The following is a 27,545-nucleotide window of genomic DNA, read 5'->3' as shown; positions in this document are numbered from 1 at the left end:
AATTATCAAAATATTTGGGAATATCAAAAAATATCTGATATGAAATAACGTTTCACCTATGTATCTAATGTGAAGAAACAATGTTACCCTGAAATTACAGAGGTCAGCTGTTTGAAATTCTGTCACTCTCTGCTCAAGCAGATCTACTCAGTGACTCTGGCTCTTTGAAATGGCATGAAGATTCCACTTGCAGATAAATTGTTCCATGACCAGCACTAGAAATAATTGTAAGTGGAGATTATTAATTTCATCTTAGGTAGTACTGATCAAGGACATTAAGTTATTGATATCTAGCTTTGGTTTGTTCCCTGCTGTAATATTCCCAGCAAAAAAAAAAATAAATCACACAGTGCAACACCAATCAGCAATTTATTTTTAAATCATACTATATCTTAAAGCAGTTGCCATATGTAAGTAATAAATCATTCCCCAGCAATCAAATTAAGTAAAGAGGCTAAACTAAAATAGCTCATGAACATAAATGCTGACAAAGCCACAATATTCAGAGAATTTACAAAATGAAAAGTGAGACGTAATTTATCAAGGACACAAAGTAGGTGAGAAACTTAATTATTTCCTATAAATGTCCTTGGTACACTATGCTTCCAGTTTCCTGCATGATAGTTACAGCAATTGGAGGGAAGGTTGGCCAGTACTGGGATCACAATACTTTTGTCGCAGGAGGAGAGATGTTTATTTAATGGGGAGTGCTAGTTCAAATCGAGACTTTGTGACATTGCAAGAACAGAACTTACGGAGTGAAAGGCAGTCGTGCATGCTTTGACAGTTCACAGCGGTTGCCAGACAGTAAGGAGTGCAAGTAGGCTGATGGCTGGACAATGATGTGGAGATTTCTGGAGGCCTGGGCATGCTTGCGTGCCTGAAGGGTGGAGATGACTCAGTTGCAACTAAGGCAAATGAAATGAAAGATGAGTATTATATTTTCAATGAAACTACATTGTAGACCCTACAAATGTGATACTGCAAAACCAAGTACATCAGACAAATTGCTGCAATGGGACAACTTCGTTAAAATTTCAAGCACAATTCTAAGATAAACATTAACAGAGATACAGTTATCTAATTATGATGGATTAGAAAATTAACAACAATTGAACCACTAGAGCGATCTGATAATTTCAAGTGTCAAACGGAAAGCCGACTGTCAGTAAACACCACAAGAAGCAACTTTTGAGTCCTTTTGTATATATGAAAAGGATACTCTTCACATAGAGGTAAAACTGAGTGGCAGGCAGGCACATTGATAAGATAGCAAGACTGCTGGACGTAATTAGATATTGGTAATCCGCCCACACCCCCAGTCATCTCTGGGTGCTGCATACATTCCCCATTTCTCTTCTCCCCTTTGACACTCCATCCCCCCCTCCCATCTCACAGCTTCTTGATGCTGCACCTTGCAGTCCTCTCACTGTTCTTCCCCTACCACATTCCTGCACACTGTCGCAGGCAGCACCGGCCTCTTCCCTCACGTCTACCCCACCCCACACCCCAACAAAGATCACAGCATACCTCGGATGCATTCTCTCTCAGGCCCTAATGCCTGGAGATGACAGACTGTGTGTGCGACTAACAGCTGTTCACTGCAGTGCATGGCTGTACCACAGGGTTAAGTCACATGCATTCAGTAGTGTGTGACATCACAGAAAATATTTGAGGGCAAGCTGTAAAATGTGTGGGATCTTTTGCCAGTTTGTAGTTATTGTGCTTTGGTTGGTCATTGATATGGAGTCTATCAACAGAGCTGTGTTGTTGAGCAGCCACTTTTCCTATTACTTATATTATTTTACTGTGTTGTGGGTTATTGGTGTTACACAATTTGACAAACTTGAACTTTGCTTATGTGCTTGCTGCGTGTTTTCATAGTCGTTATTCAGGATAAGGAGCTTAAATTTACGACATGATTGATAGAGAGGAAACTGCAGTGGCTATTTGAAGCATTATTAGACTCGAAATGAAAGAAAAACTAAAAGGCAATTGTTACTCAACTCACTGGTGACAGTAGCAGTGGTGAAAAATGTAAATATTTGGTGTGCCCTAATGGTAAGTGAAAATTTGGACAAAAAACTGACCACTGAAAGCATAACCATTAGACTTTGACATGCATTTCATACTCAACTAGCAGATTTAAGATTTACTAAACCAATCAGGTCGCTGAAAATGTCAGCTTTTCTGGTTATTTTCACATTTCAACTAAAGTACCAAAATCTTCTCAAGTGGTAGTGCTCTGCTCTCTAAGAGCTCACTTTTAAGGTATATTTCCTGAGAGATCAAAGTATGAGATACTAACACATATTTATAAAAGTGGAGATAAACAAATGGCTTTTAATTACAGACCCATCTCCATGATCTTGTTCTCTCAAATTTAACTAACTTTTTTGAGAGTGGCTTATAATGCAGCAATGAACCACCTTTATGACAGTAACACTGTAACACAAGCTCAGACTTACGTAGAGATTGTAGTAATGCTTCATAGAACAGTATTTTATTCTTCCGGGAACTTTTCAGGGTTGAATGTTAATAAAATTGTTTCACTTTAACAAGAACTGCATAGATTGCACATTTGTTATCGTCTCAGAGGTGACTTATTTTGCTTCGCATTTGTTCTTAAAACATATGAATTACCACCACTATTTTTTTTGTACGTTGTTAAGAATGGTTTTCTCAGAACAGCTGTTGTAAGAATGTTGTTATATTTGTTCTGAGATAATAATTAACATTTTAATTTAAGGGGTGTCATTAATTTGTACCTTTTGTATTCTGTAGTCAACTGTGTCACTTGGACTAAATATTTTCATTGGATTCAAAATGTGTTTTAGCAGACACTGTAATTTAGTTAAGAAGCTGTTTGGTTTTTGTGAACAAATCATCTTCGATAATTTGCCACAGGAGTACCAATTTAAAATTGTTCATTAAATTTGCTACCTATTAGATAAGTGTATTCTGAAATACAGCCGGCCAGAGTGACCGAGCAGTTCTAGGCGCTTCAGTCTGGAACCGCGCGACAGCTACGGCCGCAGGTTCGAATCCTGCCTCGGGCACGGATGTCTGTGATGTCCTTACGTTAGTTAGGTTTAAGTAGGTCTAAGTTCTAGGGGACTGACGACCTCAGATGTTAAGTCCCATAGTGCTCAGAGCCATTTGAACCATCTGAAATACAAAGCTCGATTACTGTTCCATGAGGTCTTCAGAGAAACCCCTAAACGATCTCTCACAAACTTGATATAGATACAATCAGCAACATCAAAAAAATACCATGTTAAAATTTGAGATCTTAATCTGACAAAGACTCATATTGCATAAATTTAAACAAGTAAAAAAAGAATTAGCTACCAGAAGTAGAAACCCATATCACACACTTCGCGAGACTCCATTGTGCAAAGATAATTAGGCATTCAGGTGGCCAGTAAACTGAGGTTGCACCAGCACAGTTCCACTTTCTTTGCTCCCACAAATCTCTCTCATTGCACGGACCTCAAGACAGGTTTGGTACTTAGCAGTTACTTCACTTATTTCCTGATGGTATTTGGGGTTAATAGTGTGAGTGAATTTAAGATGAGCTGTGTATGACAACCTATCAGAATGTTTGGACTCTAGGATGTTCATTTGACTTCATTGTGATTTTGATATTAAACAGATTTTTATTTTGCCAGTACACAGAAAATTGATAGCTTTCTGCGTAAAGTTACATAAATGATTTGTTTAAAACATCAGATAGCAGCAGCTGAGTAGTTTAAGAGGCGGAATAGTGGCTTTTTCAAATTAATTGTTGTTATCCTATTATAAGTACTTATATACAAAACAAGAAGTGAGATCCATGATGATCAATGTTAGAAGCTTAGCATTATTGTAGTCATAAAATGTTGTTAGCATTGCAGCAGTTACCCCTCAAGTCAGCATTTTTAGTGGGTGTAGAAGTTTTGCAGGTGAGGTGGTGACACTTCTGGTGTAGGAGACGGAGCTCAGGAACTGGTGTGGATGGCTATCATACGCCCTGTGGCATCAGTGAAGCAGCAGTATCTGGAATGACATTTGTTTACTGCATAAAGTGTATGGTTATGCAGGGTGAGTCAGTATTGTCTGATGGTCTTTGAATTTATAATACATAGTGACATTTTAATATATTGCAACTTATTTTATTTCAAAAGATACGCATTGAATAACAATTAATATCTTGTATGTTAATTTTGACAAATTAATGTTTTGTGAAAGATGATATCCTTTGGCCCTCTTTTCCGGCACACTCGTCGACCCTCTGCACTAAGTTTGTCATCATTCTATCAAACATGTTATGAGTTATAGTATGAATCTCTCGCTCAATGGTATCCTTTAATTGAAATGTAGTATGTTGCTTACTGATGTACACTTCGTTTGCGAGGAAGCCACACGAGAAAACGTCGCATGGGATAAGGTCTAGAGAGTGTGGCAGCCAGTCAACATCTCCTCTATTGGAAATCACTTACCCAGAAAATAACTCCTTGCTTCAGACATTCATACATTGGAAGTATGAGCTGTCACACCACCTTGCTAAAACCAAAGTTTTGAAGATTTATACCGTGGTGACAAAGCTTCAGGATGAGAAATTCATGCAACATGCTCAAATGACAGCAAGTTCAGTGTCCCATTTTCTTCGAAGAAATAGGCCCTTGTGACACCAAATTTCTCTAATCTAGCCCACACTGTAACCCTGTCACAATGCAGTAGGCACTGGTGCAGTTGCTGAGGTTGGTTTGGAGACCGATAACAACAGTTTTGTTTATTGACGCTACTGTTTAAATGAAAATGAGCCTTGTCTGACATTAAGATCTTAATTCCAGATTCTTCCTCCAACACCTTTCATTACTTCGGCAAAACATCTTCTCACATAAACTTGAGGCTTCAACTCCTGATCAATCGTAGTTTTGTACAGATTAAAATTTAGACAGTGTAAAATGTGGCAAACAGATGAATTTGATAACCCAAGAGACTGTCCTGTTGGCCAGCAGATTAATGGGGGCTCTGTTGTATTTCATGATGCACGACATCAAAGTTTTCACGTGATATGACAGTCTTTATACTGGTTACTGGTTTTTTCTTCAATGCGGAACCTGTCTCATGAAAGTTTTGTAACCCATGGCAGAATGGTATTGTGGGTTGGAATTGCACCATTATGTGGAATGTTAAATTGGAGACATAACTTCCTCTGAATGGTGGTCATAGATTCTGCATTTTTAAAGAACATCTGTATGACAAATGCACAAAGTCGTGCAGTCCACTTCTCCATTGTAACTAAACTACTAGTGGAAGTGAAAACGAGTCCATGCATGCCCCTCCATTACTCAAACTGATCAGTCACTACTCGAGTCAAAAAGTCAGGTAATGCTGACGTACCCTGTAAGTGTCTTTAGAGCAGCAGTAGATGACTGGCTGGAGAAGGATACATGCCATGAAAGAGTGCTGATGCCCTGTCAGCGATTCAAGATGTAACGTCCATAGTAGGGTGCCACAGCTGCGTGCTGTGCTGGTGGCGATGGCAAGTAAGGAAGGCGCTGCTTGCTCAGACATCTGAATGTCACAGACAGCAGGTGTGAAGGTGGAAAACATCATCTTCAATCACGACGGTGGCAGGCAGCCTGCAGTGGCCAAGTGCCATGACAACCAACTGGCTGTTGTGTCAGAGGTGAATCTTCCGTCAGCAGCAGCAGTACATCATGATTTGCCAGTCACGTTATTCTGTAACAAGCAAAACTGTCATTCCATTGCGATCAGAGATAAAGACGACTTGATCGTGCACTGAAACTGAGACTTCAGAAGTGGTTGTATGTAAAGTGGGACATAAAGTCTTCATGGCCGATGATGCCTCATTATCTGGATGTATCACCGGACTTGCCCCACCGTTGTAATCGGTCAACAGGATATGTAGTTGCTTGAAGAACAACACTTTAGAATTCAGTGGCTGGTTGTGGACTGCACCTCCTACTACTCTTTTGATGAGGAGCTGTAGCATCGAGAGTATTATTACTCTTTGAAGTGTCCATGTTGTTATGCCACCTGAGGGAAAAGAACTTCCATCATTCATCCCTCCAGAAAAGTGTACCTACACAATAATACAAATGAATTATTTTCACGAATGGCATGCTAACTCTAAAGCCCGGTCCACACACAACGATCTGTCTGCGCAGACATCGGCGCAGATGTCTGTACATGCAAAAGATCGCTGCAAATGTGGTGTGTTCACACGACACAAACCCCAATCTACTACTCGCCCGCCATCTGTCGGTGTAGAAAAGAAATATCAGTGGCAAGCGACTACGCTCTCCATAAACGTCAAAAATTTAATTCAGTTATTTTGAAATATAGAAATGGAGGAAGTTTTGTTGTGGTCTGTGTTCGCAACTTGTGTTGCAAAAAACATTCAGACCAACCGCAGGAAACAGAGAAAGCGGTAAAAATGGTGTAGACAGTGGCTGCTAAAGCGAAAGCAGTTTTCTCACGTAAATTTACTGCGAGAGTTGCAGGTCGAACCTAACGACTGTCGAAATTATTTGCGGATGGATGTCAAAACTTATAATTATCTCTTAAAGCTTGTAACCCCTCATATTATGAGAAAAAATACTTCATGAGAATGGCAATTTCTCCTCATGAATGGCTGGCAGTAACGTTAAGATTTCTAGCAACAGGATTTGGAATTTTCAACTGCAATATCGAAACAAGCGTTGAGTGAAATAATACCCAACACTTGTGAAGCTATTTACGCTGTCCTGTAGGATGAGTTCGTGAAGGCAAGTCAAGTAAATTAAGTCTGCCAAGCTACAGATAATATTTTTGATGTTGTAGACGTGTTTGAAACACAGTAGGCCTATATTATTAGAGATTATATACCTACATGACCAATGAGCTATGATTTACTTTGTTTCTGAGTAGGCATTTTCAGTTCGCTACTGTGTAGAAGCAACCTGTTACAAACTTTTGTTACAGGATGCAAAACTCCACTCTGAATTCTAGACAGAGTTCGCAACGAATTTTTTTATTACTGTTTCTCTGTTTGCCGAGGCGTCAACTGCCTGCAATTTTTCAATTACAGCATTGTATGCTGCTGTCTTTTTGTCTCCGTCACTATATTCTTTACTTTTAATCTTCCACAAACATGGGTGGTTTATATATATTTCAATGAATTCACTTACAAACTCTAGAGAACACTGACGAGTATCAGCCATTTTAATGCCCTGTGCGCACAAATACAAACACTAGACTGAGCAAACAGCTGTTTCGCGCCAGATTTGCGGCGATCTGCTGTCCACACGCTCCAACTTGTCTGCGCAGATGTGGTTTGAACCCACAGATTTGAGAGGTTTCGCTCAAACCTCCAACTCCAACTTCCAGGTTTGCACACACCTCAGGTTGGTGCAAAACTCCTGTACACACGCAACGATCTGTCTGCGCAGATGTGATGTGCGCAGACAGATAATTGCGTGTGGACGGACCTTAACCCTTAGTACACATGTAGTAGTACAAAATAATAATAAAAGATTAAGAAATATACACTGCAATAATATGTAATTATGTACAACTTGTTCTGTGACATCAGTGCATAGAGTGCCTTGCACTCAGCACAAGCGCTGGGTGGCATATTCCTCCTAACCTTCTTTAGTTTACTGTTCTGCGGTGACATTGGTACCGTATTTTGTGGTAAGGCATCAACTGCACCCATGAATGATTTACTCTTCTAATACGAACAACAGACGTTTAAATTAGTAACTGGATTTTAAAATTAACCTTGCAGCTCATTTCTTTAACTTGATACGTATTTTGTTAGAAATTTCTTCATTTTCCCTTTCAGTGTATAAGAATTATTAACAAACACCCACTGGCTGACTCTTAAATGTGGAAGCTGACTCTCTCACTGTCCCATACATTCTTGCATTTCCAAAGCTTCCTTATTTGCTCACCTGACTATGTGCCAAACTTTATGTATCCTTTTCACAAACTCTCTTGCTGACTCAATATCGGAAAGAAACTTACGTTGTGACACTTTCAAGGGCGATGTCATTTTCTTTATTTTCTTTCTATAGACCACCTCACAATGTAAGTGATGAGTACTAATATGGAGCTTGGAGTTTACATGCTGACCACAAATTGGAGATTTGTCCTCCAATCTCTGTGTTGGCTGTTAACATAAATCATCATCTTTGAAACCACCCTTTAAACATGTTCCGTTCGCCTTTTTCCTCGCAGATGGAATGACTTGTCTGTAACTTGCAGACAAAAAGTACATGGTACAGGTGGTTCATCAGATCAGACAAGAAATTCATATCTTGATCAGTCAGTAAAGTTTCTAGTACACAAACTGAAGAATTCAGTTATTCACTAATGCGAAGGAAACCGTAGGAGCCTGCTAGTTAGGAATTGCTGTCATACATATAAATTGTGAAAAATAATAAGTGACTGTTAACATTTATTTATTATTAGCTGGGATTCTGTTAAACGGACCTAAAATATCGAGCCCTATTACTTGAAAAGGCTTGGATTACTCTGGCAACTTTTGAAGAGGAATGCTTTCATGGCTAAGACCAGCCATGGTATGCAGTTTTGTGCATGCTGATCCACATCACATTTTCTCGTCAGCCGCCAGTCTATTTCAGTTACCCTTCCGTCCGTCACTCTTTGACCACCGTGACCTGACAACACTTGGGTCATATGCCTTTAGTGATACTATGTTCCTCAGCAACAATGGAACCTCTATGCTCTGTCTGCATTTTGTTGATATGTATAGTAAACCCTCATGCATTATGAACTCTGGCTGTGACCCAAATTCCTGACAGTCTATGTCAGCTGATTGTGCGCTCTGCCAGTAACTCTCACTTTTCCCAAGTGCCGGTAGCAATGCTACCTTGCAGCTCAAGAGTATCCTCATATGTGTGTTTTTTCCTCAGGTTTCTTTGTAGTCACACACATTCAACTTAAGAGCCTGCCTAGCCAACCAGCTATTTCAGTGAGGCATGATCTGCTACAACTTTGAACTTCTGCCCATATAGGTAACATTGAAAGTGCCTGATTCCATAGATCAATGCGAAAATTTCCTTCTGGTGTTAGAGTAATTGCATTCTGCTCTGTTCTGCATGATTCTGGGTGTTGAAGGTACTGGTCTATAAGAGCAGAGAATCTCTCAGTGTGAGTGTAGTAACCAGCCACCTCATAAGTGGTTGGGTTTGTGGACTTCAGGAAGGATGTAGAAGGTAGAAGTGTGGGAGTGGTAGGATTGAGCAGAGTGGTTCTTTCTGTGGATGCAAGGTTAGTTTGCTTGTTGAGTGTTATGGGGAATAATTGTGAGGCAAGGATCAAAGTTAAGATCTTCTGGAAAGTTAACGGGGGGTGATTTGGGGCCAGTGGGGGTGGATCACAGTTGGATGGAGGAGTGAAACTGAGTCAAGCAGGATTCAACAATGGCCTTTGGTTGAGTCTGATTGGTAGGGTTGGTAGTAAAAAACTGTTTCCACTGTAGGGACTGGGAGAAGGAGAGGTCTTTAACAAATACTGTGTGATTGAATTTGGGAGCAAACCCCTCACCTAGTTCAGATTCATTGATGTCATGTTTGCGATCTAGATTTACGGTGAGGACATCCTGCCCACATTCCTCCAGAACCTGAACATCATCTCCCTCATTTGCTTCACCTGGTCCTACTCAGCCCAACAGGCCACCTTTCTAGGTACTGACCCCCACCTCAGATGGCTACATCAGTTCCTCCATCTATATCAAACCTACTAACCACCAATAGTTCCTCCACTTTGACAGCTGCCACCCATTCAGTACCAAGAAGTAACTAACGTATACTCACTGAGGAACTAGATATAAGTACAATGTTCAGTTTATTCAGAGTGGCTTACCTTATAATTAAGGCATCTTATGAAACATATATATTTCTTACGAACTTCAGTATTTTCTTTGGGTACCCTCACATAGATATCTATATAATACCTGTGGTGAAAATACAGTCAATGGGAAATGCTTTGAAACGTAAAAACAAGAGTGCACGGTACTAGCAGAAATAAGGGACACTGAGTCTGAATTGAAGAACTTGAAAACTCAAACAATATCACAAATTGCAAGCCAACACGTTTTATGAGGCAAAGGAAAAACCTAAGAAAGAAAGCTATAAGAGCATGGAAAAGGAAGCCATACATATGGGTTTACAATAAGAGAAAATTCTTTTTTGGAATGTGATAGAAGCATGGGGCTTATAAACCAGAAAGTTCACACACAAGTCCCCAAAGACTGGACAGAGGGTTTCATATCAGCTCAGACAGTTGTTGTTGAATCCACATCTGAAACTTTTCGCCAATGGACAGCATTTCTGAAGTCCTTGTACAAGCAGAAATATCTCTTTCCTTTGCCTCCAGTTAGAGAATGCATTATAGACAGAAATCTCATAAGCCATCTCACATTCACAATTATTTGTAATGGAGTATGAGAGAGTACTGATTTCAGATTGGCTTATCCAGCCAAAGAATCCAACAGATTAGTTTTGATTTGCCTTTGTTTTCTTATAACAGAAAGATGGTATGATAATCTGCAAACCTTATCTATTTTTATTATACTCTGGTTTCAGATTGTATAGTCCTACTTTATACTGTATTTTCAGGCCTACTAACCATCTTGTGTGAGAAATACCAGGATCTGCATATTCTGAAAATTTTTTGTTGATCAGAAAAACAAATGAGTCTTACTGTTGCTTGACATTCTCAGATAGCTAATGTTGTACAGCTTTTTATATAGAGTTAAGTTACTCCTGCTCAGCTTCTTAACATGTAGCATCAAAAGTTTGAACAAATATGTAATAATATTGTTATATATTTACAGAATATTACTTAAGTTTTGTAATTTTAGAAAATAAGTATAAATGTTACAGAATCGAAAGATCAAGAAAAGATTTAAACGTAAATATTAATGTTCCATAAAGTTTATGAAATTGGACTTAGCTCATTCTTTTCCTTGACCCTTTTTGCTTTGGTATATGATATGGTTTCATATAAACAGAAGTAGTAGTAGGTATGTGATGTTGAGTAGTCAAGGTTGAGGGTAATGGACCATGTGCATTAAACAAATACTCAAATTGTAACAGTAATGCTTCAGTATCTCTCCAGTCACTGTCCTGCAAATGACCCACTTCGTCTCATAATGTTGATAGATACACAAACATACACACAAAATTCAAGCTTTCGCAACCAGCGGTTGCTTCATCAGGAAAGAGGGAAGGAGAGGGAAAGATGAAAGGATGTGGGTTTTAAGGGAGAGGGTAAGGAGTCATTCCAATCCCGGGAGCGGAAAGACTTATCTTAGGGGGAAAAAGGACAGGTATACGCGCGCACTCACACACACACACACACACACACACACACACACACACACACAAGCAGACACATATCAGAATATTCAATGCGGCGATCATTAAGCCATTTGGTAGACTTGCATTGTCCATACCGAAATTATCTAGGCTAACCGGAACCATACATTCTCCATTCACTTTAGCTGTGTGCCTACAGCAACCCAGACTAGTTTCCTTGTTCCCAGTGGTATGTTATGATGGGAACTCATCTTTAATGTGTATGTACGCAGTGCAAATGGCAACACCTTCGTGATTGGTGCACCTTACAACATTGCCTCATTTGCAGCAGCATCTCTCAGCAGAAACAAAGCCCCCAAGCTCAGCAATATGCCATGAAACTTCAATTTTAGTATAATGCTTTTTTAGGAAATCAAGTCTGAGAACAGCAAAATACCCCTCACCAACTTGCGACACCACCTTTATGGTTTCTGAAGACATCTTAGCCATATCCTAAACTTGAGCAGCGTGGTCCTCAACGAACTTATATCAGTATTACCAACTCCATGAACCTGTGATGTGGAGATTCTAGTCTCTGTCTACCCAAGATGTCTAACGTGACTACTGACATGTGCCCCTGTATCTACTAAAAAGCTGTGTTTCTTCCCAACAATGAAACTCCACAAGCAGTATTTTATCTCTGCATCAACCCCATGCAGTACTACACTTTATTAGGAAAGCTTTCAGACAGCCAACACGTTCCCACTTGCATTTAATGAATGGTGCACTGATTTCCATTTCCTTGTTTCCTACTCCGGTACTCCAGTACTTTGTGACCCATTTGTCCACATTCGTAGCATTCGACTGATGACAGTGTTGTTAGATGTGGTCCTCACGTGCACACCTGTGACATTTTACCACTGAAGCAAACACTCGGCAGTCACTATGCCCCCTTGTTGCTATATCTACCTTTTCCAATTGCATGGCAATCCTGATACCTGAGCCAAATCAAATGGATTGTCTATTCTAACCTTACATGACATTTCAAGGAATGTCACACAAGAATACATTGAGAGCCCTATTCTCGACGTAGCGCTAGACTGATTCCTTCATTCTGAGTTAGCTCATATGTTTGGGTTTTGATCTTTCAGATGCTATAAGAGGAAGATTTAATGGACTCGTCATGTTTCTGCATCAAAGTATTCAACTTCTCGCTGGAGATGTGAGTACTGTTCTGCTTACGGTGCTATTGTTGTAATTCCTATTCAAATGTTTGTGTGCACCATAAGCTCTTGTGGTAAGTCGCATAAGCCTTAGTGTCACCAATCAAAAGCAGATCAGTCATACAAAGGTAAATTTTGTGAGAGCACACACCCAACTTGGCCGCAGCTGGAAAAGTGTTTCAGAAATGCAGTTATGTTCTCCATAACCTTGTCAGAAAAATGCAAAATCAAGTTTGCTTCTGCAGGATCAATAGAAGGAGATGGTACACTCGTTACAATCTTAAATTCCTCAAACTGCCTTAGCTTTTGTTGCTTCTCAACTTGCAGTACCTCGCCTGGTTCTTACAATGTCCTAATACCCAGCTTTCAGCTCAAGTGCTGCTTCTAACCTACTCCATCATATAGGCAACAGGATCACCATACTAGCAGTGATTGTTTCTAATGGCATCGTGCATATTCTACTAGAGCGCAAATAGTAAAATATAAAAGGGAATGACACCAAGATCACACTACAAAGAAAACAATACACAATGAGTTACCATACTGCTTAGCCTTTGTGCGCAGCAACTCATTCCCAGAGAGACTGTAAAATGAACACCTGACGGGTGTTAGATATGACTCACGATAGTGACCCATAAAAGCAGACAAGTCAGGAGGTTAACACTGTTGTACTAGTGTTATCTACAAATTAAAAAGAATGTTCCATTGATCATGCTTGGCCAATGAATTGCACAATGAAAATGGCCAGATACAAGGTAACGAAAATACTTCTCACACACTGTCCACATTGTTTGAAATTTAAGTGCAAGATGAATGAGGCTGCTGATCGTCAGTTATAACAGCCCAGTGCCCACTTCTTCACCAGTTGCAGCAGTAAGAAGCATAGTTTTTAGGCCCACTATTGACCATCAGTTGTAGCAGCTGCCCCGGCCTGGCAGTTGTGTAGATGAAACGGTGATGTTGCTGATGTAGGACGCTGAGCTCAGGAGCTGGTACGGATGGCTATCATATCCCCTACAGTGTCAGTGAAACAGTAATATCTGGAATAAAATTTTTTTACTAAGTAAAGTATAAAGAGTTATAAGTGTCTTCAGATCTGCTGATGGCAGCTGTGCACAGAAGTGTATGTGCCATGAAGTAGTGTTGATACTCTGTCAGTGAGTTGTGACACTGCTGCTACGGGTCAGTTGCATGGCTGTGTGCTGGGCTGGTGGTGGGGATAAGCAAGGAAGGTGCTGCCCGCCCAGACATTCTGTGATGACTTTGTGTGGTTTACACCTCAGCACTGTTGACTTAGGATGTGTGCTTTGGTGGATGCTGATACGTTGTCACAGACGGCAGGTGTCGTGATGGTGGAAGACCAGGACACGGATCTGCGAGACAACATACAATCAGGCAGGTGGTACACTGGTGTCATGCCCAACAGGTTGCAGTCAGTAGTTTGCAGTGACTTGGTAAACCCCTTCACTGTGGGAAGCCCCGGATATGCCCACATCATCTTCAATCATGGCAGCAGCAAGGTACCACTTCTTACAGCAGCAGGCAGCACATCACAATTTGCCAGTCAGGTTATTCTTGACTAGCGAGACTATCATTCCATCAGAATCAGAGATACGGATGGGATGACCAGTCACTGAGACTGAGGCTCCAGCATAATGTCATCGTGGTCAGCGATGGGGTCATTTGCCCTCATTATCCGGAGATTCCAGCGAACTTGTCCCCACTGTGGTTTCCCAATTACTGTCTTCCCCTTGCCTTCCCATTTTATGTCCATACTAGGACGCCGCGAAGCAGGTGAGCACAGAGGTTACATGTTACAGCTCCGTAGTGCAAGACTCACAAAATGACTTACTAGGTGCTGTCATTATTATTATCCTAGTGTCAAAAACATACAGGTACATGTACAAACATTTTATACTGTTATGATTAAATTACTTTTGACCAAAACTTGGCCACTTCCAGTGCATTTTCTGTCACTTGTTGAAGATTGTCTTCTGTACAGGAGGCTGGGCACAATCGACACTGAAGTGTTTGCTGAATTGTCTGTTCTTCTCCACAGTCACACAGTATCATTTGGATCAGTGTTTCCCCATCTTCCCAAGTGAACTTTTGATCTTTCAACTTCGGATCTCAGTCTATTCAGGAACTTCCAAGTTGTCCATTCCACGTTATGGCCTGTGAGTAAAGCTTCAACAACACTTTTCCAACCAGGGGGAAGATAGGTCATAGCCCTCCATAGTTGCAACCTAGCTTTTTCAGCAGTGTTTCTAAGTTCCTTTAATGTACTAAGGAAACTCGTCCTTGACTTCAATCACTGCGGATGCAGTTCATTCCCATACAGAGGATGGGTAATTTCCGGTCTCAGTGCCTTTCTTTCCTTGTTCGCAGCTCTCTCTCTTCGAACAGGTGGTGGTGCTATTCCTGCGAGGTGGTAAAGCCATTCGACTGGAGTGGATTTCAAGGAGCCTGTTATAATTCTGCAGGTTTTGTTGAGAGCTACATCCAACTGTTTGGCATGAGTTGAATTATACCAGAGAGGACAAGTATACTCTGCCGCAGAATAGCATTGTGCCATTGCAGATGTTCGGATTATTTCAGGTTGAATACCCCACTGTGATCTGGCCAGTTTCCGTAGGAGATTGTTTCTGGTGGAAACATTCAACTTGCATTTCATGCAGTACTTTTTGAAAGTGAGAGATATATCAAGTGTCACTCCTAGTTTGGAGTCTCATAGTGTTCCAGTTGGTCCCCCAACCATACTATTTTCAACCTGTGAGTGGCTTCCTTGTTTCTCAAATGAAAAACGCACACATGGGTCTTTGAAGGATTTGGTTTAAGCTGGCTTGTGTTGTAGTATCTGGATAGATCTTCAAAGGCATTTGTGAGGTTGTTCTGCACTGTTTCAAAATTTGTGCCCTGGGTGGCAAGAGCGAGGTCGTCAGCATATAAGAAGCTCCTGGTGTTTTGGGCTGTAGGTTGGTCATTCATGTATACATTAAACAGAATTCGAGCCAAAACACTTCCTTGCAGGAGGCCATTCTTTTGTAGTCTCCATCAACTACGCTGTCCCTGAAAGTTGACAAAGAACCTGCGGTTCTGCAGAAGGGAGGTGATGAGCCTGGTTAGATCTAAATCTTTGGTCAGATTGTAGACCTTGATTAGCAGTAGCTGGTGACTGATCGTATCAGATGCTGCTGATAAGTCCTTTCACCTTCCAAGCTTCAAAGCCATCTTCCATAAACTGTGTGAGATTTAGCATTTGTCCATTACAGTTTTTACCTGGACAAAATCCAGATTGCTGAGATATAAGTGAGGTCAATTGCAGGTGATAGGCAATTTAAGATCGGTCTTTCCAGCAATTTGTAAAGACGACGAAGTAGTGCAAGTGGTCTAAAATTCTTTGAATCATTTCCTTCTTTGCCAGGTTTCAGCAAAGCAATCACTCGACTCTTCTGCCATATCTTTGGAATTTGGTTTCTACTTGCACAATTATCGAAAAGTTGGAGAATCCATTTCTTTGTGTTTAAGCCAAATGTTTGATTTCCTCAGTTTCTATATCATCCAAGCCAGCTGATTTGGCATTTTTACTTTGTTTGATAGCCTTCTGTAGTTCTTCCATGCTGAATGATGATGTAAGGTCATTATTCTCCTCTTGCTCTTCTCTTTACAATTTCAGTTTTTGTGATTTGCATGTTGGCTTCCCATTCATCAGTAACTGATGTGCTATTTGATTGGCAGTGATACTATGATGTGTAATGGTCTTAGTCGGATCATTGCTTAGTCATCTCAATAGTCTCCAAGCTTTATGGCTGTCTCTTTTCAGATCCAAGTTTTGTATAGTTTTTATACACTTATCCCTTTTTATCTCCCTTATAGAGGAAATAAGGTTGTCCCATGCTTCCACAGTTGCTTCACTTGAAAGAGTTTTCTTCTTATGAGTAGTAGGGTGGATTGGTCTAAAGTAAGCCCGGTGATATAAGATGTTCGACAGCTGCTAGGGATAGACATTCTCGAACATCTCTTTAAGCCGCCATGTAGGTGTCATAGCACTCAGGTATTGGTTGTATATGAGATACTTCGTTGTCCAGCAATTCCGCACATCTTGACCAATCAGCCTTCTTAAAATTAAACATTCTCCGAAAAGATACCTGCTGTGGTCTTATAGCAACAAATAATTAATACATTATTGGTCTATGCTGCGAGTTGGGTATTGGGGAGTGACAGATTTTATGCATTGTTGGCTGATACTTCTGCCACCAAGAATTAGGTCAGGATTGTAAGCTCACCTCCACTTGCTGCTGTTAAAAGATCCAGGCAGTTTTGCATCATGGATTAAAGTCAGGTGACTTGCTTCTGCCCATACGTGTACTGCTGTCCCATTCTCATCTTCACGCTTATAGCCCCAAACGGTACTATGGCTGTTGAAATTGCCGAACACAATCTGCACATGTTTATTAAGAAAATTGAGTGGTTTGTTAACAATGAATTCAGCACCAGGTGATTTATAAAGTGATATAATGGTGCAATTAACTTTTCTAGTGTAAGAATTTCGATGTTGTTTTCCTCTGTGAATGCTGTGGATAAGAGCTGAATATCTGGATGAACAAAGATAGCACTTCCATATTTATCAAGTGGTCTTTCGATGGCGAGATGCATTCCTTCTATTTTTGGTCTGCACATGTCACAACTACTATGTGTCACCCGTATGCACAGTATAGGGCACTGCTGCTGACTGCATAGTTCTCGTAGTAGTTCTTCTTTGGTTGGTGTTATGCCTTCTGTGTTGACAGATATAATCGTTAACTGTGGCCCTGAGAAGGGCTCAGGTATATATGTTTTTGGTGTGGAAGGATCAGCCGCCAGATTATTTTGAATCATATTCTGACATTGCCCAGGGTATGCCTGATTGCTTTTGTCATCCTGATCACAGATCATTGCAATGTTCTCAGAGGCTCCTTTCGTGTAACCTTTCCATGCTGTCATACTGTGACATTTGTGCTTCTCAATTATGGCTTGGTCTGGTTTGGCAATGTGTTGTGAGTAGTATTCTGTCAGCAGCATATCAAGCATCTAAGAGTGTTCTGCAGAAATGTTAGTCAGGACCTGACAAAATGGTTTGAAGGATTCAACCCAAGGCACCGACTACAACAGTTGGGATGACATGGTGTGTTTGGTAAATGTCTACTTCTACCTGGACAGCAGTGGCTCAAGAAAAACTAAGAGAAGCTCATTAGGGACAAATTCCAGGCTGAACTGAAGAGAACATTTGGTGACAGTCAGCAGCAAGCCTGCTTAGCGAAACAATTGAAAATGGGGCCCAACATCATGGAAAAATGACGGTCTTATATAAAGAATGTTTTTGCCCTATGACACATTGTGAATCGGTATGTGACAGAAGACAACAAATCTCACATTTGATGATAAGAGTCAGAATACATGGTCAAGCTCTTCTGTTACCGGATCTCTCAACAAAAAAGGAAGTTGTCAAGTGGTGCCAGCGCACCAAGGAAATGCAGCAGAAAAGAGAAATATGACTTGACTCCCGAATGTGGTCCTTATGGCAGTTGTGGGAAACACCATGACCTCACCTCTCTCATGCTCCAGGTAGTAAGAGAAGAAATCAGTATTTTATAGCAGCCAGAAATGTCAGACCAAGTAAGCAAGAGAGAGTGGCCAGGAATGTTGACCCCATAAATCGGAACATAACAGAGAATGTCGGGGAAGAGGTATATTGATATTTACACCAGTCTCAACCTGCAGCTGAATGTGCCAGGAAAAATGGACATGGCGAACTCAGACTTATGCTGCAGTCATCAAACGACAACTCTGCATCCGACCAGCACAGGTACAACCAATTCCTCTGCCAGATATAAATGCCCCACACAAGAACAGACATTTGGAAGACAGAGGAAAACACACTATTCTCTTTGCAGTGTGGACACTTGGGCATACATGCTACTGCAAAGAAAGAAGACAATTATTTGAAGATTATTACACCACAAGAGATCAACCTTTAGAACAGTCCTATTTGTGCTAGTTGACTGCAGATGATTATAGTCAACCTGTGGGACAAAGCCCATCATCTTACCCTGGACAAGATCACCCCCCCCCCCCCACCCCCCCCCCCCCCCCCCCCACACACACACACACACACACACACACACACACACACACACACACAAAAAGAAAGAAAAAATAGCCTTCGAATTCAGGAAAACTAAGGAAGGTGAACAACCTGAAGAGATGTCACAGATGAAAATTCTCCATGAACAACAGTAACCATGATTTCAGGAAATCTCATAGACAGTATTTTTGGTAATGTCAAATGCTTATCACTGCACACACAGGAAGACTATGTTCTTTCACATGAAAGCATTTGTCCTGAAGATCATGGACGGAAAATACTACCACCCAAGAAGAACACACATTGCGCAAATAACTATCACAGCCTTTCAAATTTTTTGTTTTAGCAGAATGTAGTCATAATATTGTTCTTGGACAGGATTCTTGCAAGTATCACAAGCAGTCATAGATTATGGAAGATCAGAGCTCCAGACTGATGAAGCTATACCACCAAGCACACATGGCAAAGATTGCTCTGGATGGTCGTTTGCTGCTGAAGATTTTGTTATCCAGCTATTATCAACGAGATTAGTGCCAGTCAGCAATCTAGAGGCTCAGTTAAACTATGGAGCTTTGATTGACCGCTAAAACCTGCTCAGGCTCACAAAAGAAATCTAGATGCCAGCAGCAATCATAAACAAAACTTGTGGTCAAATAGAACTTTGGAGTACTAATTGTCACAAGCATTCGTAGAGATATGTGCATAGGAGCAGCTAAATCAGCCCAGGAAGGGCAAGCTTAATTACATTGATGAAGATAATGCTCCACTATCATTAGAGGCAATGCAGGGGAGAGGGAGCTACTATTGAACTGCTGGATCTGTCCTGACTGAGGATTGTTAGCCATTCGTCGGCAATTTTCAGATGCTTTAAAATCCGTTTTAGAGTGAAAGACAGATGAAGTTACAAATGTTAAAACACAGTATCAACACAGGGAGTCATCCACCAATTAGCCAGCACTCATGTAGGAAATTGCCACTGAACGACATATAATTTAGGATAAAGAGGAGTAGATACTGTAGGATGACATCACTGATCTTCCAGAGACTGCTTGGTCCTCTCCTGTAGTCCTTGTAGAGGAGGAGGAGGAGGAGGAGGAGGAGGATGGCACATGGCATTTCTGCATTGGCACACTATGACTGAACAAAATTACAAAGAATGATGTCTATCCATTACCGTGCATTTATGGTACCTTAGGCTGCTTGAAAGGAGCAAAGTAATTCTCAACTATGGACATGCAGACAGGCTACATAACTCTTGATGTTCTCTGTGTTTAAACCTGTGCCTTTTGGGCTATGTAATGCTCCAGTCATTTCAAACATATGACTGGCAACCTGCTTTGGCACCTTAAATGGATGACATGCAATTTTAAAAGAAATTTGAAAAACAGACTGACAACCTTGCTGTATTGTATTCAGACCGCAGGCCTCAGCCTGAATTTCAAAAAGTGCCTCCTCACTACTCAAGAAATAAAAATCTTGGGTCATCTAGTTAATGGCCATGGAGTCCATCCCTCTTCAGAGAAAATAAGAGCAATCACAGAGTTTCTGACTGCACGATACATTTGAGGTGTGATAAATTTTCTAAGAATGTGCTTGTACTACTGGCAATTTATCAAGGACTTCCGTACCAAGGCATGTTCCTCGCAAGAGGTGTGATAAATTTTCTAAGAATGTGCTTGTACTACTGGCAATTTATCAAGGACTTCCGTACCAAGGCATGTTCCTCGCAAGAAGTACTGCAGGGAGATGTCAATTTTTTATGGAATGAGACACAAGAATGATCTTTCCCTGTTCTTAAGGAGTTGCTGACATCATCTTTTGCCCTAACAGAGTCTAACAATACTGTTGAGACAGAATTTCACACTGTTGCTAGTGATTCTGGGACAGGTGTAGTTCTAGTGCCTCCAGAGTACTCTCCAGGTCTGAAACGAACTACTCTACAACTGGGAAGCAATGCTTTGCAGTTCTTTGAGCGATCAAGTTCCGGTTGTATTTATTTGGCAAACTGGTCACCATTGTGATGGACCACCATTCTGTACTCTGGCATTCCTGAAGTAGGTCAACTGGATAGATAAGTGCAAGTTTTATCAGTATGACATGAGAATGGCATACAAAAATACAGAAACGCCAACTCCCTTCCAAGGAATCTTTAGGCAGGAGACAGCAGTATCAACAAAATTTCAGTCATCGCTGCATTTAATGATGTTACTACTGAGCAGAGGGGAGATCTAGCATTGCTGAAAACAGACGCCTTGAAGGAGAAAGTACTTACCAAAGGAGGATTCCAATTAATAAATGGAAGATTCTATAAAAGGAACTACTATTCAACAGGGAGAAAATCAGGTATTGCCCCAGCTCATCTATAACCAGCTAACCTGAACTTTTTCCAAAACACTCCCAACATCTGGGATTCTTGAAGACTCGAGATAAAATCATACGTAGGTGTCACTAGTCAGAGCTAAATCAATCTGTTACACTATATGTGAGCCACTTTAAGGAGTAGCAGTGACAGAAGCATGTGCCATAATTACCTCCAAGCATCTGCTGCCAATCCCATCTGCAGCAGCACCATTCCATCAAACTTGGGTAGAACTCCAGGTGAGCAACAAATGGGAATGATTGATAATAAATAATCTGCACTGACTACCTCACCTACTACACTGTCACTGAAGCATATTTTGAAGCACAGAGCACCCAGAGTGACCTCTGATTGTGAAAAAGTTTTGCAGTCGAGACTAGTATCAGAGGTAGTTTCACATTATATCACCCACAGGATGACTACTGCCTACCATCCACAGATGAATGACCTCTCAGAATGCTTTAGTAAGACATTGACAGATATTGTCTTGATGTAGATTGATGTCAAATAGATTGGAATACAATGTTGCCCATCATGGCATTCACATATAACACAGTGAAGCAAGACACTGTAAGTTCTACAGCATTCTCCGTGTTTGGCAGTCATGAGGCCGAAATAACAATAAATACACTGACCCAGCTTCAGCTGGATGGTACATCACAGGATGACTATTTGAAGCACCTTGTCACCAGGACCAAAGAAGGAAGACAGCTGGCCCACATATGGTCCCTGGATGCTCAGGAGAATGACTGAGTGCAGAGTGCACTATAACATTGAGCACCAACGAATAAAATACCACCTAGGATTTAGTTTGGATTTTTACACCTTGATGGAAAGGAGGACTATCAGAAAAGTTACTAAAGCACTACTTTGGCCCATACTGTATCCTTTGTCATTTCTCAGATGTCACATATGAAGTTGAGGTTATGACCCTTCATCAAGAAGACAAAGTGCAGACGTGTTATCTATGTCCTATGTCCTCTGTATGAAGCCCTGCTCTAGTTCTGTGATTCAGATGGGGGCTTATTGTTCAAGGAAACTGAAGACTCGCTCAACAACTGGGCTATTTATGATGCTCATCTTAGTGTAGGGGATGTACACAGCCAGGACATGAGGAGATACCAGCATTGCCAAAAAAAGGACCATGGACAAAATCCATTTCCAGGATGCTGTAGTCACCTCCTATGATAACTTCTGAAACAACGGGTCACTGTTTCTCCAGGAAAGGGAACAATACCATAAGCTGTGCTGCATGCAGTGTAATGTAACGATTAGCATAGCAGGCTGGTGGGTTGTGGGACACCAGTTAATATGCAACTACGAACAGTTATATAGTATTTATCATTTTTGGAAGGTTCTCAAAATTTCTTATATTTGTAATGTTTGTAAGCTATGGAAAATTCAATGGTTGTATAAATAGCAGCAGTTCAGTTCTCTTCTGTATGTGCTTACAATGCTAAGTTTTGTACTTCACTGACTAACCTGCTTTTGGAGTTGGACAAGACTGATATGACAGTATGAGCTTCTGCACTTTTAAATCCACTTCTGTTCTGTGGAATTTTATCAAATATGAAAATGAAATCTGGAGAAGAGGTTTAACCTGCACAAATATGTGTAACTTATGTACCAGCTTCTTATGAAATTCAGGAAACATTACATAGCACACTTTTCTACATCTTTATAGTTACGTGAAATACTGCAAGAAAGATTTAGTTCACTAAGAACAGAGGAAGGGCTGCAGGTGTACGAGGATTGGAACTTAAATAGTGGCAACTATTTATTCACAACCGATACAAAAGATTTACACATTTGCACCTGTTACTGTCCCTCAAAGTAGTCACCAGTGTTGTGTAGAACCTGTTGCCAGCATTGTGGAAGGTGTAGTATATCGTTAACAGAGCCTGTTCTGTTGATGGAGCAGTCTACTGCCTGTCGAATCTCAGGAACAGTTCTGAAGCGAATGCTGCGAAGTGGTTCTTTCATCTTTGGAATCAAATCAGTCACAAGGACTTAAGTCTGGGGAGTATGGTGGATGGTACAGTACTTGCCAGTCCCATTGACCAACAGAGCAGCCACAGCTTGCGCTGTATGCACCCGCACATTGTCATGCAAAATGGTGGGTGGGTTATGCAGAAACTGTTGCTGCTTCTTTCGCAAAGCTGGTCGCAGGTGGTGCTCCAAAAATGAACATTAATACTGTGCATTGACAGTACCAAGAGCAGCATTGTGAGGCTGTGGGGAAAGGGGAGGGGGAGCAGAAAAGAAGAGGAGCAGGGAATGGAAAAGATCGGTGGGTGCATTGACAAGAGGCAGCACACAAGGAGGGTGAGGGGTCATGAATAGGGAGGAGGTTGTAGGACAGAGGGAGCGGAAACTGTTGGATGGAGGGTGTAATGACATTAGATTTCTGTAGATTGAGCCAGTATAATCTCAGGAAAGTAGAATGTTTTGTAAGGATAACTCCCATCTCTGCAGTTCAGAAAAGCTGATGGTGGAATGGAGGATCTGGATAACTTGGGTTGAAAAGCAGCCATTAAAATCAAGCACATTATATTCAGCTTAATGTTGTGCTGTAGGATCATCTACTTTGCTCTTGGTCACAGGTGTCATATCCCTGTGGAAGACCCAGGTGCAAGACCTGTCCAATCCATCTGCCCAGCACTTCCTATTCCAGTGATGTCACAGGCTTATCCTACCCCATCAGAGGCCGAGATGCCTGTGAAAGCAGCCATTTCATGTACCAGCTCTGCTCAGATCATTGCACTGCCTTGTATATTGGTATGTTTACGAACCAGCTATCCGCCAGAATGAATGGCCACTGCCAAACTGTGGTCAAAAGCAAAGTAAACCATCCTGTGGCACAACAAGTAGCCGAGCATAACATGCTTGACTTCAGTGCCTAATTCACAGCCCAGGCCACCTTGATTCTTACCTCCACCACCAGCTTTTCTGAACTTTGCAAATGGGAGTTACGCTTACAACACCTTTTCCTTTCCCAAAATTATCCCTGTCTCATTGTACAGTGACTTACTGTTCCCACACCCTTCACCGAACAGTTTCCACTCCCTCTGTCTTTTCACCTTTCCCTCTCCATGTCCCCTAACCCTCACTGTGTGCTACCCTCCGCCGTCACACCCACACGTCTTTCCCCTACCCTGCTCCTCTTCTTTTCCTCTCCCCATTCCTTCCAACCCCCTCCCAATCCTCCTCCCTTCCTTGCCCAAAGCCTCCTGATGATGCACATGGCAGTCTTTGAGTGACTGTCTAGACTCCCAATCTTTGCCTCTTCCAGACTGCTACTTACGTTCAACATGACAGTTGCAGTCTGGTCTAAGCTGCTGGAGCTGGGTGTCATATATGCGTGAGGTGTGCTTGCATGTATGAATGGCTGTGTGTGCTTTTCTTTTCTGAAGAAGGCTTTGGCTGAAAGTTAAATGTGTAACATTCTTTTCATTGTGCCTATCTGCAGCTCATTGTGTCGTTCCTATGGTGAGTGCCAATATATCCTTTTCCTTATATAGTTGATATTTCAACCTGGAGTTTCCATTGTAAGATTACTAGTTTGATGCAAGTGACATACTACTGTAACAACAGACGGGATGTGGATGTATAAGTATAACCATATTTTAACTTACACTTTTGTCCATAAATTAAGAGATATTTGTGACCCACAGTACAGAGTAACACATTTCAATACTGTGTACTCTAAAAGCTGTTCTGGACACAGGTATAAGGTATGGTAAGAGATTTTCTTGAGATACATTTGGGAAGAGTAGAGCAGGTGATTACCAAAGACAATATTCATATTAATCGTACATGTTCTCAATTTTTCACATCAGTGTCTACAGGCTATGGTCATCAAAGGCTCCTCATTGGTTCCCATAAAACTAGTCTTTCAATCTCTGCTTATGGTCTCTGGAGCAGTGTCACTTGACATTTGGAAAAAGTTGATCTACACAGCAGTAGTGAAAGTATTCACATGCACGTCATCGCACATGCTCCTTCAAATGAAAGGAGTAGGGTCGTACATTACACTGTAAAACTGTCCCTAAGTAAAAGTAACACTAAACTATGTAATGTCTCTGCCTATGGCATACAGAACATCAATATGTGTGTCTTCAAGTGGCAATACAAGATGCATTATGGCTCCTCATACTGTAAATTCAGCCTTCAGGCATCACTAACAGTAATGTTACCAGCCACTGGACAAGAACACTCTGGAAGTCAGAAATTGTGTATAGTGATGATTTCACATCTTCAGTTCTTTGCCTATTGCCTTCTACATCTCCAAGGGGATATAAATTTCAGAAGCGTCCTGGTCACTGTCATCAATCGGACATATGTTACATCCATATATATATGACAAAAAGGATTCTCATATGTCATCGTTGTACTACAGCCTTCACTCTGCATATCATAACTTGCTGTTACCCCAAAAGAGAATGATGGTGCCGTTCAAGAAATAATATTGTTGAATAGAAAGCATTACACATTGCTGTCAGTTGACACTATGACATTATTGTCCAACTCCATAAAATCGTGGGCTGTGAAATAATGAGAAGATTTTGTTTCTACCAGAATTCTGAAACTTAATGTTTTTATCGTGCTGGTAGAAAATTACGGTTGTAATTTTCTCCTTAGTCTGTGATAGGTTTAAGCCTTTCACATGAATAATAGATGAGATCACACAACCATCCTATCATTTATCTGGCTTTTAAAAAGGGACTACTCACTTCAAAAATTTTAGTAACTACCCCATCAAAACAAGCACACAGCTCACAAAACCCAAAATGTAGTATTATTTCTCCAGACATCTGTCAAAGTTAATTAGCAGTGAGCACAAAATTGAATCTGAAGCAAAATCTATTTTCATCTGGCATGTACAAATTTTCACTGATACGTGAATAGTGTCCACTCCACTGTAATAATTATGCAGCTGGCCAGAATGCATTTCATTTTTATTGCACAAAGAACCGATTATAACAGCAGTTTGTACAGTCTTTCCAGCCAGCATGTGAATCGGCAAATAAGCAGACAAGCCCTGACAAGATGATGTAGCAAGCTTAATACAAAGTGCACAAAAGTGAAATTTTAAAATCTGTAACCATGCCAAAAAGTCTCAAATCATTAATTTCTTGATTAACTTGCAGTTCATGTCAATAGCTAAGCTGTTGCAGATGTAACTGTTACACATGTTACAGCAGGGGAAATAAAATCAAGGCAGTGTGTGATGTTACATTACAGACAACTACCATTAGTCAGGACTTTAATTTGTTGATTATGATGATTGAATAATGTGTATTTTACCATCAGTGAAATAGTTCCCTGTTTATTTCCCTGTAATCATAAAAAGGTGAAATGTCTAAATATTTTCCTTATGCTGGGTACACCTGATAAAAGAAAAATTAATGGGTTCAGGCACTTCACAGCAATTACTAGTTTTGTTTAGAAAGGATTCGAGTGGAGTAAGAAATTGTCATCACCATTATTCTTGATATTGTGCTGTGTACCAGCAATACTTGAACAAATTTGTATAATGTGGTGATGCAAATTGACAATGTGGAAATGACTGAAGATCAATAATACTGTACCACTGATGAAATTGAAATGACAGAGATATCAGAAATTATATTGTCCGACAGTTTTCTAAAAAATGCTTTGCACTGTTGAAAAACCTTTTTTATCTAGAGGCTGAGGCACTAATTATTAGATCTGGGAGGAATCCAAATTATATTAACAGTCTTTTCATCATCATCCTAAAGAAAGAGGAGTCATCATGACCAGGCCAAGAGTCCAAAAAAAGCAATGATTTTTTTTTCTGCAAATGGGAAGTGATGTCCTGGTTGCAACATTGAAAATTATTCTCTTTCATGTTTCCAGATTTTGCTACATTGATTACAAGCCTTTCACAAGTAAACAGTCCCTTCTTTTTAATTTTTGGTCCTAATTTGCCATGATGTTCCTGAAGATAGATATAAAGATATAGAAACTGTAATCCACAGGTACTTATCACTGGCATTGTTGTATAAGAACAGGCCATGACATTTGTCAACTGCACCAGTGACTCTGTCTTTTATTTATTTATTTATTTATTTTAAATAATTAAGTGTAGTCTACATGAAACCTGACTGACTGGCTTTATACACATCTTTTAGGGAATAACAAGAAGCTTCATCTTCACATCAGCTATGAGTTTCTATACAGTATTGCCTATTCACATTTACTTAAGGGAAACTTCATAATTTTGCAACTGCCTTTTCCAAAAAATTTTACAAATATGTTTAATCAAGTCAAAGATGCCCGGAAATCAGTCATGTTCAACACGCCTGCAATTCAGAGTGCCCAGTCTCACAGAGCTCTCTCAGTAATGGCGCGTTGACTTTCACAAGCAGTTCTAAATCTTTCGAACAGTTTTTCTTTCACACTTTTGCGAGTTTCATTTTGGTGCATATCTCGTGATTCATGTAAATCTTTTTTCATTTATACAAGTCATGGTCCGGTTTTTTAAAATCAAACCTCCT

At 40.6% G+C, this 27,545-nt stretch overlaps 1 long non-coding RNA gene across 2 annotated transcripts in view; it reads right to left on the bottom strand.

Annotated features, from left to right (window-relative positions):
* Positions 1-27,545, bottom strand: part of LOC124796066 — a 64,449-nt gene that overhangs the window by 16,578 nt on the left and 20,326 nt on the right. The window contains exons 1-2 of one of the 2 annotated variants that reach the window (XR_007016728.1): positions 5,389-5,682; positions 3,904-4,038 (exon numbers count right to left, since the gene is read on the bottom strand). This is a non-coding gene — a long non-coding RNA (uncharacterized LOC124796066). Of the gene's footprint in view, positions 1-3,903; positions 4,039-5,388; positions 5,683-27,545 lie in introns of those variants that run through there. The other variant, XR_007016729.1, reaches the window with a different exon arrangement.

The sequence above is a fragment of the Schistocerca piceifrons genome, chromosome 1 (assembly GCF_021461385.2).
Source record: "Schistocerca piceifrons isolate TAMUIC-IGC-003096 chromosome 1, iqSchPice1.1, whole genome shotgun sequence".
Taxonomy (NCBI): domain Eukaryota; kingdom Metazoa; phylum Arthropoda; class Insecta; order Orthoptera; family Acrididae; genus Schistocerca; species Schistocerca piceifrons.
This window is presented reverse-complemented; position numbering and strand designations above follow the sequence as displayed.